A 14,091-nucleotide genomic window follows, 5' to 3' on the forward strand; every position below is an offset into this window, starting at 1 on the left:
ACACTGACTCCAACCTGGGCATTTTGTTAATGTATGATGTATGCATTTATCCTTAATTTATAACACGCTTAATAATAGCAGCGACCAAGTGGTTTCTATGTGCGGCTGCGGGATCGGGATTCGAACCTGTGTTGCCCCAGGTTGTCTTGCTTCCAGACCAAACGCATTGCCCCTGAGCTACCGTGACACTGGCGTGGCCTCGTCCACATCAATAAACAAACGGTCTTCTCTCTTCTGTACCACTCTCGTCTCCGGTGATCTCGGTACAGAATTATTAGGCAACGTGTTCCCTTTTTATATAGTGGTGTTCCATAAATATTAGCATGCTTTGTGTAAGTAAGTTTCAAAGGTTTTAAAAGAACAAACTGGAAAACATCCACCGGGCCTGAACTTGCATACAGAGTATGGTTAAGAAGTGTCGCCTGTGACTTTTTAAAAAGGTAGAATTTCCCTGATTTAGGGCAAGCGACCTAGTCCATTAAGTGTGTTCAGTGCGGGTGGGAGTGGGTTCACCTCTTTGACAAAATGGGGGAAAATAGGGCATTTTACAATATAAAAAAAGATGCAGCGACATGGCATGGAATAATTTGCAGTCGGTTCTGTCATGAAACACATTGAATACTGTAATAGATGCCAGGTGTCTCCAGTAACACACACGATCATTTTGCAATAGCTTCATGCTGGCTATGCCCCTACAAACCAATAGGGGCCTGCCTCGACAGCAGGGCCCAGGGCAAGGGTACATGCGGGTGAATAGGGTCTGCTCACTGGCAGACGCGGTACACCATGGATGTTTGAACGGAGGCGGCAATGCTGTGAGGTCAGACCCACACACACAAGAAAACGAGGTCTGGTCACAAATTTATAAAATGGCAGACATTCGCATGTTGCTATAAAGGTCCTGTTTTGACACAGATTCTTAGATTTCAAAGGTTCTCACCTTTTTATTCTAACCGGCAAAGTTATGGAAAATCTGTTCTCTTATCAAAAGCAAATTCTTATTTTTCATGTGCACTTTCTTCAATTGGGTAAAGGAAAATGGAAAGAATTCATATTTTACTTTATGATGTGTTTGCTTCTTGTGATCTCACTTCTCATTGCGTGTGTCAGAGTTGCCCCACTTTTTTAGAGACATGTGCCCTGCTCGACAGTGCCATAATACATAATTTCTGCCATGTTGCTCTCGGGGCCCAGTATTTCCCTTGCATCATTCTCGGGGACCACTCCAGGTCCAGTTATACCCCCACGTTGCCCGGTGTCGTTTTCGGGGCTCGGTGCTGCACCCATGGCACTAGCAAGCCCAGTATTACTCCAAGTATTTTCAAAGCTTACGTTGCTCCGAGCGCCTGGTGTCTCCTGCCGACCCATGCTTGGCCCAAGTCACTCTCCAGTTACAGTTATGCCCCTGTATTGTGCACCGTTGCTGCAGTTGTATCAGAGAGCCATTCCTTCGCATATCCACAGTAGGCAGAGGCAATGTCGTGTCCTGTCACTCTTGGGCATTGTCTTAATGTCGGCCTCCTCCTCTTCATCCTCGTGCTCTGCCTCCTCCTTCCTGGCCGCCTCACTTGAGGGAGCAGGAGTCATCATCCCCCACGAGTTCACGAACCCTACACAGACGGCAGAGAAGCGGGGGCCGGGGACCCGGGGACCTCCTCCAAGACGCATGCAAGCAAACTGAAAATGCAAACCTTGGGCAGGGAAGGGAGTCAGAGAGCAGTGATTCCTAGTGACTTCCCTCCCTTCAAGGGCAGGCGTCAAGCATGAGCAGTTGCAGGATGTTACTTTTTTACAAAACACTGGGAGCAGCCTGGCCCGCTCTCAGTGTTTTGTAAAAAAGTAACACTTCCTTCATTAGCAATAGCGCCATGGTGTCTCACTCTCACGCCGACTTGCTGCCTGCAGGCCCTGATCATGCAGAGCAGATCATAGTAGCCTGCAGGCAGTAAAACCGGCCCACGTGGCTTCAAACCGGCCCCTCGCCACCTCCAAGATGATTTCGGATCGGCCACGGGCCGATGGGCCGATGGGCCGAACCGACCCTGGGTGCAAGGATGCAAGCAAACGTGGTCAAGCTGAGGGACATGTATCGAAGTATGTTTAAGACAATCATTGGTCTAAAAGATTGGGTGTTGTCATATGTGCTTGACATTCATTTCAGCAACCTCACTCATAAAAGTGTAAATTAGAAAAGTGCCCCGGCCCCGACCGTGTGGTGAGGGGTTCCCACCTGGCTGATGAACATGAGTCTAGGCACATTTTCTATAAAACAGAAATACCAAAAGCCGTGATTTTGAATAGCGCTCTGCTCGGACTCTGAGTCCGCTGCCTGCCTCTTGTTGTTAACTATGTTCCGATCTGATCACTTAAAATAATGCATGCTATGTACCAATCCCTGCAGTGAGAATGGCATTTGAGCATCCACTATGACACAACTTACCGTTTTCACACTTCCGCATTTTCACGTGTAAGGGCCGTTACCGGCTCCTTGTTTTCGGAAATAAGGGGGAGATAAAATAGAGGTTGGAAAACAAGAAAATGGGGTGTTTTCCAAAAATGAGCATAGGTACAACTTTGACTGAGAGTCCCACCACGGGGGTTATAGTAAGCACAAAACAACTGAGGCCTCTGCACTGGACTCCAGAATCACACCCACCCAAGGTGATTGGGTTGATGCCCCTGCGCTTCAGTGCTCTGATGGACCCAGTGCATCATGGGGGTGAGAGAGTGTTCACCAATAACCCTGGCCAGATCCAAGAACCAGAGAGATATTTGAAATGTGTTCCCCAAATCTTCAAATTTACAAAACTCCACCCACTTCCTGCACCGGATGTAGTGCCATGGAGCACTGCAGTGAAATTGGGACTTGGGAATGGGCGAGAGGGACAGCTGACTGGCTGGGCACCACATGGCAGTTGCCCAGCATCGAAATCCATGTTACATCATAGGAGACATTGCAGTTACGTTCTCCTTTCGTGATGTCGCCCCTCCTCAGGCTTGTGGGGGGAGCTCAAAAGCATTGAAGATTCCCTGGGGTACAGTAACATGCAGCCTTCATGTGGCTATCAGAGGTTTAAGAGGGTGGGAACTAACAGAAACTGAGTTCCACCACATTTATTATTTATCACTGTATCACTTACAGTTAATAGCTGCACTACTTTTATAGGCGTTTTCGCAGTTCGCGAACTGTTCTTGTGTTCTTATTTCAGCTAAAGCACAACTTTTCATTTTACTCGATACACTCTTTCAAGCTGAACCCTTAATGTGTTGTAACTTCTAAGCTGGACAGCAGCAAAACAATGTGCAAGCCTAGCAAAGGGGTCCTGTGCTGCACTCCCGGAACGCTAAGGACTGCAGGGAGAACTTGCTTAGCTTAAAGAGGCCCAATTTCCCAAGTATGCTGCATGTGGAAAATCACATCTACAACACATTGCGCATCTCTTTGGTTGATCTTAAAAGCCACGTCACAATCTTGATGGCCAAATCCATTATGATGATTTCTTTGCTTCTTTGGTGCCTGGGGCCTAAATACCTTCAACTCTCTCTTCCTAAATATCTTCCTTCCCGAGCCCTTCGCTCATCCATCTCCAACTCCCTCAGGGTCAGCCGCTTCTCGAAGCAACGAGTTGGGGGTCGATCTCTCGCCGTGGCAGGGGCCTCCCTCTGGAACAGCCTTCCTGCCTCCCTGAAACTTGAGGAGAACCATCTCCGGTTCCGGAAGCACCTCAAAACCTTCCTCTTTGCTTCTGCTTTCTCTCTCCCTCTCCCCTGCTAAATTCTCAACTGAATCTGCACCGAATATGCAACTGGGCCACTCTCACCGACCTCGGTCCTAGGCCCAGCCACTCTCCTCTTGCACTGCCTCCCTGGCAACCCCTGCACTGAGGGACTGTCTCTGTATCCCTACAGCCCCCCCTTTCCCAGCACTTGTCTGCACTTACCTTGCACTTGCCACCAGCTGGCCCTATTTATTTACTTACTCTACTTACTTGCATTGCACTTCCCTCCTCCCCTTCCCCTTGCACTTTTCCCTTCCCCCTACCCCTGCACTTGCGCGGTCTGAATGACACCTGGCCTAGTAGGATCGTTGTCTGTCTTCCCCTTGTTCCCCCCTCCCTGCCTCGTCGCGCCTTGAAACACTTGTGTATAGGCGCGTTACAAATGCCATATCATATCATATCATATCTCTTTTAGTCTCAATGTGAGTCCTCTTTCTCTTTTTTGCAGACACAAATGAGCATACAGCTATTGTTCACATTATCCTGGGTTACTTTGGGCTGAGCATCGGCCTCTCCAACAATACTCTCCAGTTCCTGTACTTAGGCGAAGGGTATTTGACAATATTTTTCTGCGACATTCAAATTAAAGGAATGTTTCTTTTCTCCATCAGTTTAGTGTTTTCGAAACAGAGGCCACTGCACCCCTAGTTTTCTTTACACTTGAACTATTGCAAATAAAATTTTTGAGCAGCAAACTAAAGTATCAGACCAAGGTTTGACAATGAAAGAAAAATTAAAATGGCCACCAATGAAATATTTCCAGCAGTTCCATCTAACCAGGAATTTGGTGTGGCCAGTTACAACACAATGTTAAACAATCCAGGCGGATCCCCTTTTGCCATCCCACCCAGTTGCTTGTCTATGCACCTTGCCACCTACCCCTTAACACATGTCTTGCTCCTGCACCCGGCACACGCTGCCAATAACATGCACATCAGGCCAACAGTTCCACAACTTCGTGTGTTGCACATCTGCCAGTGATGGGCTTTGATTAGAGCGTTTTACACTGTTGCAATGTTTATCGTAGCGCTTTGCCTTTCTGATTTCGCCGCATTGTGTGGCGCATTGTAGTGGTTCACAGCGTACAAGCATTGGAACACTAAAATCCAGGCTATGCTCAGGGGTGAAGGGAGTGGGGCACGGAAATCATCTGTGCCGTGTGATGTGGATGAAGCGCTTCAAGCATGCTCCTAAATGCGGCCCTTTGTCTGTCTTCTTCTTACTGATAGATTTTATCCATCAGCTGTGATTTTTGGATACCGAGGCTTGAGCCTCATTACTCCATCTTCTCGGGTTGAGTATGTAGTCGTGGGTTAGGATTCTTCTTGGTCTGTGTGGACTTGTCACAGTAGGGCTGGTTTTACAGGGTCTTCACCGTGATTGGCCGTGGGTAGCAGTCGAAAGGGTTTGCAGTGGTGGCAGTGTCCAAGCATTGGAAAACTGAGATGGAGTCTATGCTCAGGGGTGAAGGGAGTGGGGCACGGAAATCCTGTGTGCCATGTGATGTTTAGTTTAGTTTAGTTTATTATTTATAATGCGCATCAGACCCTGGGGCATCAGGGTGCAGGATACAAGGATATGTTCAGCTTGGTTACATAGGTACATGAAATGGATGGGCAACAATAGGTACATGAAATACACAGGCATATATACAATAGAATTACATGGAACACAAATGCCTAGGCATCAGTAGGTACATGAGGTATATCGGCATGTATGCAATGTGAGTTACATGTGCAGGTAGAGTTGGAGTGATATGATCCGAGAACTTCAGGGAGGGTGCCCCAAGGGACTAACAAGTGGTAAACGAAAAAATGTGCATAGGGGAATACGTGATAGGGGGTATAAGGTGTCAAGAGAATGGTTATCAGATGGTTGTTTATCAGTTTCTTATAGCCAGTTAGTTAGATTTTGTCTAAATGTAGAGAAGGACTGAGGTTCTCTAATACCAGGAGGCAGGGAGTTCCAAAGTTGCGCAGCCTTGACTGGGAAGCTATGTCCTCCAATGGTGGAAAGTTTGAATCGTGGTACTTGGAGGCAGTTGGAGTTAGCTGTTCTGGTTGGTCTGATGGAGGTTTTTCTGCAGATTCTGTCGGTAAGGTATGGCGGTACTCTGTTATTAAGGCACTTGTATGTGAGAGAGGCAGTTTTAAGTTGGATTTTATCCATGGTAGAGAGGGTGGGTGAAGCTCCGCACAGCATGCTCCTAAACGCGCCACAAGACTCCGGCGTTCATATGATCAGCGGGGCGCGGAGGGCTGTGGGGTATGCACTGAACGAAAATTAGACTTCCAAAGGGAGGACGCGCACATGTTCTTTTCATCACAGACTCATCATTCAAATTGTGCCTGTAATCACACAATCAATGTTAATTTAATTAGAGATCGAGATCTCACTTCAGACCCATAAAGTCTCTATGCATTAGCATGGCGATTATATCGCAATTACATTGTACTGCACGCGTTACATTATTAGCTGCGGAAAACATACGCAATTTTCGATTGCATGTTAATTTTGGAAATGTTGCGCATTCAGCAATCAGAGGGAAACGAAGCCCGTCGGGTTTCAGCTTATTTCCAGGACTCCTGCGTGTTGCGGTCGATTCGATTTAGCCAAGCTCTTGCAAAGTTGCAGAAATCGTGAAGGTGTGGAAAAGGACTGGGTGGCAAGTGCAAGTCCAGGAAAAGGAGCCTTGGGCTAAAGGCAAGTAGGGTGTCAGAACTCAGAGGAGCCCAGTTACATTTATGTTTGAGATACTTTTATTTGGGTTTCTTGGAAAAGATGGCAAATCAATAGACTAGAAAAGGCGGTCTAAGGAAACAATCATTTCAATTATCAAAAACACCCGCAGAGGTAATTGGTACTGCTAGAACCAACCTGAAATATTGAAAAGCTATTTCGGATCTATGTAATTTTATCGAACCCAAAAATAGATATTGAAATATTAACAAATCCAAAATACCGAAAGAAATATAAAAAAATGTTGGGGAGTGGGCACGAAACCCATGTTTCCTCTGTGTTTAGTATCCTACCCCAACCTCCTCCCCGCCAGATTTAACCCCTTACCCCACCCCCACATATATATATTTTTTTAATCTGTATTTTTTCGGCATTTTCTATTCGGTAAAATGTCATTCTCTATTTTTTAATTAGGTAAAATCACTGGATACCCCTATTTCTATTGTGGCTAAAGCATCTAAACACGTAATTTGCCAATGCACATTAATTAACCACATTCACCAAGCCTTCTTTGGAGGCGGCGTGTCCGGTGGAGCCATATCTAAAGAGAAGCTTGGCCTATGGCCTGTCTAGGCAAGCTGATTTTTGGCCACGGTAGGATGCAGTTCATTTCCAGGTCACAGATGAAGCCATGCCAGAGTCAGCGATTGCGCGGTATCAACTTCCAGTTCTTTCTGTTGCGGCCACGGGATACACAGAGAGGCCGAAACCATAAACAAGTTTACTGTTACTTTTATTTTACACAAAGTAGGGAATAGGTTTCGACTCAGCCTACAGGATGCGGTTAGGGTTATCACAACTACCAGCTTGGTCCTCTTTAGTGGCAGTGTCCTCAGTCTTTCCCTCTCTTCCGCTACTTCGGGGCTGCCTCTTCAGTGGCATACAGTCACTCGCAGCCCTAGGATTATTTATTTATTTATTTATTTATTCATTTATTTATTTATTTATTTATTTATTTATTTATTTGGATTTATTAATCACCCAGCGGCCCGGGGCATTGTGGTGCTGTTACAGAATATTTAACTTGGTACAAGATAATAACAGTGGTAACAGGCAGATTCATAGTGTCCCTCACTTGTTTCTTGGCCATCACTGTTTATTTCGTAGTCACTGATCAAGTCGTCAAGGTCACGTGTTGGTACACCTGGGCTCTCCTACCATGTGCCCCCAACCAATACCCTCAGGTCTTCTGATAGGGATCAGTTGTCAAGCAACTGAGCAGCTGGTTGGACCACAGCTTGGACTACAGCTTCACCCTCCTTATAGTTGCACAAGCTTCCTTCTTAATTTTTAATTTGGCCTAGACTTATGCTCTCTGGTTATCGTTCAAGCCCTTTCCTGGATACCTCCTCCGCCAATTCTTCAAGTGGTCACTTTCCACCGAGATTTTGAAGGCTTTCCAAGACTCGGTCTTCCTCCAGGGTTCGTTTTCTCTTTCTTTCCTCTGAGGGCTTTGCTTTCCTCCTGGTCTTGTTCCTGACTGTTGGTCTTTCTCTCTCTTTGGCCACTGTTTCCTCACCCTCTTTTCTCCCCCTTTCCTCCATGCACATCCTGTGGTCCTCCTGCCCATTGTCTTTCATCTGATGTTTCCCTACATCTCCTCCTTCCCCTCTGTGCTCCATTATGTCATTCTACTTCCTGTACCTCCTCGCCTACGCTTATCGTCACCTCTGATCCTGCCTCTCCTTCTCCTCTCTCTTATGGCTGTTTCACTAGTACTCCTCGCCTCCCTCTTTTCTTCTCCTCTCCCCTTTCTTCTTCTCCTCCCCAAATGCACTTCTCCTCTCCTCTCCTCTTCATTTCTCCTGCACCTCTTCCTTTCCTCTCTTACCCCTTCTCCTCTCCATCTCCAAGGGCTAAAAATTAAAAATTCACCAAAATGCAAGGGGCAGCAGAAGCGATACAATGTATCTGATGCCATGCCAGGAAGAGGTGTCACACAGGCTTTAACTTCAACATCACAGAAGTGAGGTCCTATGCCTCTGGACCCTGATGATATCACAGGAAGTGATGATGTGGATTTTAAAAAAAAGCATAAATAAGGTAACGTTTTAAAAACAGCAATTACTTAATAAAGTATCCGAAATACTATTTTAGTTACCAACCACATTTTACCTATGGTGCTGCCTTCATACGCAAACAGTGGGTTCATTATATGGCAGGAACAACCAGAAATAGCATAGGCCAGGAGGAATACCTTAATGTGCCAGTACAGCAGCATATGCCCAGTTACTGCCATCTTTTGGCATTTATGTCCATGCACACTACGAGTAGTCACATGCTAAGCACTGCCCCACATTCCAAGGTGCTACCATGCTATACTACATGTAACCTGCTTTAAACAGATAATTCCATTGCAGGCCTGGCATATCCTATCATGGCAGGTATAATTATAATATGTAAGGTACAGTCTGCCATGTCGAGGTGCTGCCGTCATACGGCAAGTGAAACCTCTGATATGCAGATACTGCCATTTTATGCCCGTCATAGCCTCACAGGTCACAGGTCAGGTGTAGTAATAATGTGTAGGATACAGCCTGGCAGACCAAGGCGCTGTCATTATATGGCAAGTGCAACGTCATATTCCTCAGGAATGCTGTTTAATGAATATCTGCTTTGTCTGGTATGGTCTCTACAGGTAAGGTGCAGACTCACATGTGAAGTTGCTTCCATCAAATACCAAATAAAGCCTAGAATATCCTAGTAATGCTGTCCATATCAGGCAATGCCTCAAATTCATGTTAAAGTCATCTCGTGGACGGTAAAGCCTCACATGCCATAATATGCCCAGTGCAGTCTCAGTTGCACCAGTACTGTCATTGAAAGACAGTTTATCCCTCATCATCAGGTATAATCACCACAGGAACCACATCCCACTCCACATGATCACCCCGTGCACCACAGTAATGATATACTTCCCGCACTAACACACTCAAAATCTAGGTGCCCACACACCATATGCATGCCAGCTATGCAACCCGCACATGGCAATTGAACATCCCTCCCAAAAGACATCAAACAACAGAACACTACACCTCTACAACCACTTTGCTTACCACATCCTAGGTCAGTGCATCCTAGCACCATGGCCACACAAGGCTGCTCTTCTATGATCTTAACACAGAACTCCTAGAACCTGGCCTGCATGAAGAGCTCAGGTTGCTTCCAGTCCACATGTATGACGATAACAGCAAAGCTACCTTGCATGTTTCCTCTCTCCCCACCCCCCTCTCTATCAGATATGCCAAAGTGTCCTGAAACCATACAAATGACAGCAGAACATGGCATAAATTAGCATAAAATAAAATAGCCTGAGCAGTCTCATATGGCCAGTTGCTGCCATCATACCTTGCTTGAAAATCTCTACTACGCAACTGGATTCTTTCATATTAAGGCAGGAGCCTACAACCCGTGGCTCACCAGGTTTTCTGGACTGCAACTCCCATGATTCTTCACCATTTTTTATTCAAATGAGGCCGATGGGAGTTGTGGTCTGTGACATCTGATGAGCCGAGCGTTGCCATCCACAGTACTAAAGGATATTGCAGACTTATTTGGCCAGATAGGTCCTCCTCACATCCAGATAACTTCCCCCATGGACTTCCTGTTACTACGCCCACAGCTCATATTGAACTCACTCTCACTAAGAGACCAAAAAGGGTATAGCTTTTGGGGGACTGGTTCCCTTTGTGTGGAAAAGTGCGGCTCGCATTCACGTGGAGTACTAGCTTTGTGGGTTTTCCCAGTCGTGCAGAGATTAGAAACTGCTCAGAAAAAAGGGTACCTGATTTCGGAGGTGCGACCTTATCGACAAATTGAAAATTGTATTGGGTACAGAATGACTTTGGTAGAAGTTCTGGGGACAGCGACCTACTGAAATAGGAGTACTGAACGGGACCTACAGCTATTTAGAAGCTATGACTAAAGTGATATAGACTTGAATTTTGGAGTCTGCAGCTATTCGATGGTGTATTGAGTCACCAGCACTATAATACCATACGAAGAGGAACATATTTGGAATTTCTATGTGTGGCCTTGGATTGCATGGTGGAGACTAAGGAAACGTAATTCTTCCCCTGAAGAAAGTTCGTGCAATTAGTGCAAGAAAGAACTGAAACATGTCGGGATTGTGTTTTTGTCTGAGTTAGTGTACTCAGGTTTTGGAAAAGTGTTAAAGCCATTCATTTGTTTTTGTACTGTTTTTTACTATTTTAGGGGTTTATATGTATGCGAAATTTTGTGATTTGTATTGCTTTTATATCATGCTGTGTTGGTTGGGTCATACTCATACAGAACATTTTTTATGAGCCTTTTATCATTGTGTAAAACTTTATTAAAACAATCTTTTGATACTGTGCATAAGTAACACGTACTTGGTCTATTTTTTCAAGACTAGAGGTACTGGGAGGTTTAGTTGTTCATCAGACAATCTGCATAAGATCAGCAAATTTTATAATTTGTATAACTGTCTCCTTGATATATAAACAGTTGTGGTCACTCCCTGACCGTGTGAGAGAGGGAGTTCTCCAAAGGGGTACTTTGGCCTTGTATAATGTTGATCCCTTTGTGTTCCCCCATTCACATTCAGCAAATTCCCATATTATTTCCGTGCGGATTGGCATGGGCTGTCTAAAAGTGTTCATTGAAAATCTACCCTCCACACATCAAGGGCACGCTTGAGCGCATCTTTAGTCCAACACACAGCCGTGCTATGGCTAATTTTAGTACCACCCGCCAATGTGCTCGAAACATCCCTCACTAGAAAATGCTTGTTACAGACAGGAGTTGTATTTTTCCTCTTTCTAATCAGCGTTCCATTTGATCTACTTTCAATGGCTACTCGTGTTCGCATACTTCCACAATCACACACCCTAGTCTATCCCACATACCTTTCAAATTGTTCTTCTTTGTTTTTCTATCCTATTCCCTTCGCCCTTCCCCTCACTTTCTTTCCTTTTCCCTAATAGGCAAGGGTCTGGTTAAGCCACTGGGCACAGTATAAAAGCCAATCAACACGACATATGCCAAGCATAGCCACACATTCCTGGGTCATGCCTTCCAATGACAGTTAATGTCTCATGTTCGAGAAATTCATATAAAAGATATAGCCACTGCATATAAGGCGTATCCTCACATGTCCAGTTGCTACCATTACATGGCGGGCGCAGCCTCAAATAAGACCCCCATCCCATGCACCCCACCCCCCCACTGGCTAAATGGTCACTGTATATAAGATGCAGCTTGACTCCTGCTTTCTCATCACCTCATCTGTCCACATGCTCATATCTCAGCACTTACATGGATAAAGACCTTGCTTGTGAATCTGGCTCCCAGCTTCTGGAACATTCTGAGATTCACCTCTGCTTCTGCTCTTTCCTTATGTTCCCTCTTCAAACACATGGAAACAAGGAAGTTCCAGGTTGTGTCCGTCCGCTAGCCCCTCGGGGAAAGGGAGCTATCGAAAGCAAACAGGGCTCTCACCAGAGCCCCCTAAACTTCAGTTTGATACTGTCCCTGTGGTTTCTGAACCAGGGGCTGCAAGGGAAATGCCAAGAGTGGCATTGGAGTGACCAAGGATAGTAGCTGGTACTCGTGCTGGTGCTGAAATGACGTCTCTGCATCCTCCTCCTCCTCCTCCTCCTCCTCTTGTTTCTCACCCTTTTTCCTCTCCCACTCCTTGCATCGTTGTATGCTCTACTTGGCACTTTCTGCCTTAATAACTGCTCCTTACTCCGACTTCTAATCCTCACACTTTCTGTTGCTGTTTCAAACTTCTATACTCGAGCAGGGACAGGACCGTGCGTTGTGAATGCAAGACTGGTGTCAGCCACGTGCGTGTTAGTTGTGATGTTGTTTTCCGGGCTCCCCAGTGCTGCTGTGGAGGAGGGAGCAGAATGAACAGACACACGGCCTGTGGCATTACACTGGAGGAAAGAACATTTGGATGGCTTGTCCACTCCTATTTATTAAAGTGATCACATGGGACGTCACGGCCACGCTCTCCTCGCGTTCCCTGGTCACCTGACCATCATATCCCTCCCCAACTTGAATAACAAAACAACCAACTCTGATAACCCAGTAACGTCCTCTTGCGTGTCTGCTTGCATGCATAACCAAACATAGTTCTAACTTACTGTCTCCTCTTCTCTCAGTACACTGGCTCGCCGGTAGATCCCATGCAGTTGTGTGGACTGAGCTGGTCGCTACCAGAGCGAGTAAGGGTCCCCTCCTTCTCTCTTCTGGGTCTTGTCCATTCCGGGGCTACCGGCACTTCCCCTGATTCAGTGTGAGTTCCTGGTGTCTGGCCAGGCGATTTCTCTCTTGAATCCACCTGCGGCGAGTGGTCCTGGGGGGTGGCCGGGGTCGCGGTCAGTGCGTCTTCTGGCTCCTCTTGCCATGTGGTCGCTGGTATCCTCCTGAAGTGGGACACATGACAGTGTCGGGCCCACGGGATGCCACCACCATTCCATGGTCTTGGTGTGTGATGACCCAGAGGTGAGACTCATATGGGAGAGCCATCTTCTTGGGAGGAGCACAATTCTTGACCAATGCTGTGTCACCATTGCTCGCCTGGCTCTGCTTTCCCTTTGGTTGTGTTCTTGTCGTCGTTGCTCTACTCATTCACCCTCCACTCGTGGTGGGCTCCACGTGGGGTGGAGGGGTAATCCAGTTTGGATTGGGAACGTGAGTGCTGCTGGACTTACTAGTGTGGAAGAGTGTGGGGTTTGCTTGTATGATCAGAGGAACCGGTAGAGCTCCGGTAGCCATGGTCGGCCTTTGTCCTTGGCAATCTGCACTACTTTGTTGATTGAGGATATGAACCTTTCGGTGTCTCCATTGGCTTGGCTTGAGGCCAGTATGGTCTGACGTGATGTTGTCGTACTCCCATGTCATTGAGGAATTTCTTGAACTCTCTGCTTCTGAATGGTGGGCCATTGTCACTCTTGATTGAGGCTGGTATCCCATGAAAAGCCAACATCTTTTCTAGCGCTGTTGTTACCAAGGCTGCATCAGTGGATCTCACTGGTTCTACTTCAGTGTACCTTGTAAAATCGTCTGCGGCCATAAGGAGATACATCTCATTTGTGATGGTGCAAAAGTCTGTGTTCACTCTGGGGTGGACTTGCAATTGGTTTGGGGGGGGGCCTGTTCGGTGAGCAGCTTGAAACGACATGCAGATTTCTACCAGTGTTATGACCCTCTGTTGAATTTGTGGCATTCACACCCTCGATTTGAGGAATGCTTGTGTTTTCACCATTCCCAGGTGACCTTCATGGGCCAGTTGGAGTGCTCTTTGTTGTAGACTGGCGGGCACTACAATGCAGTGTCCTTTTAGTATAAGTCCTTCGGGGGAGACTGACAGTTTGTGCCTGATTCCAAAAAGGTTTTGCATCAGTTCTTGTGCTTGAGGGGTGCAGTGGGCTACTGCTGTGAGATAGTTCTTCCATTCTCTTGTCAGTATGCCCTCGTTTGTGATTTGGAGATGATGTGGGAGACGTGTTCTTCCATTTCTTTCTTGCCGCTTCACACTCCGTCGCAGTGGCTGGCCTCGGGTGTTGTGATAGGAAATCAG

The 14,091-nt window shown here is 46.5% G+C and overlaps 1 protein-coding gene across 3 annotated transcripts in view; it reads right to left on the bottom strand.

The window, feature by feature from the left end:
- CPNE7 (copine 7) overlaps nucleotides 1-14,091 on the bottom strand; it is a 1,149,025-nt gene that overhangs the window by 627,978 nt on the left and 506,956 nt on the right. The gene's annotated exons all lie outside the window — the stretch shown is intronic.

Source organism: Ambystoma mexicanum, chromosome 1q (assembly GCF_040938575.1).
Source record: "Ambystoma mexicanum isolate Mex_15411 chromosome 1q, UKY_AmexF1_1, whole genome shotgun sequence".
Taxonomy (NCBI): Eukaryota; Metazoa; Chordata; class Amphibia; order Caudata; family Ambystomatidae; genus Ambystoma; species Ambystoma mexicanum.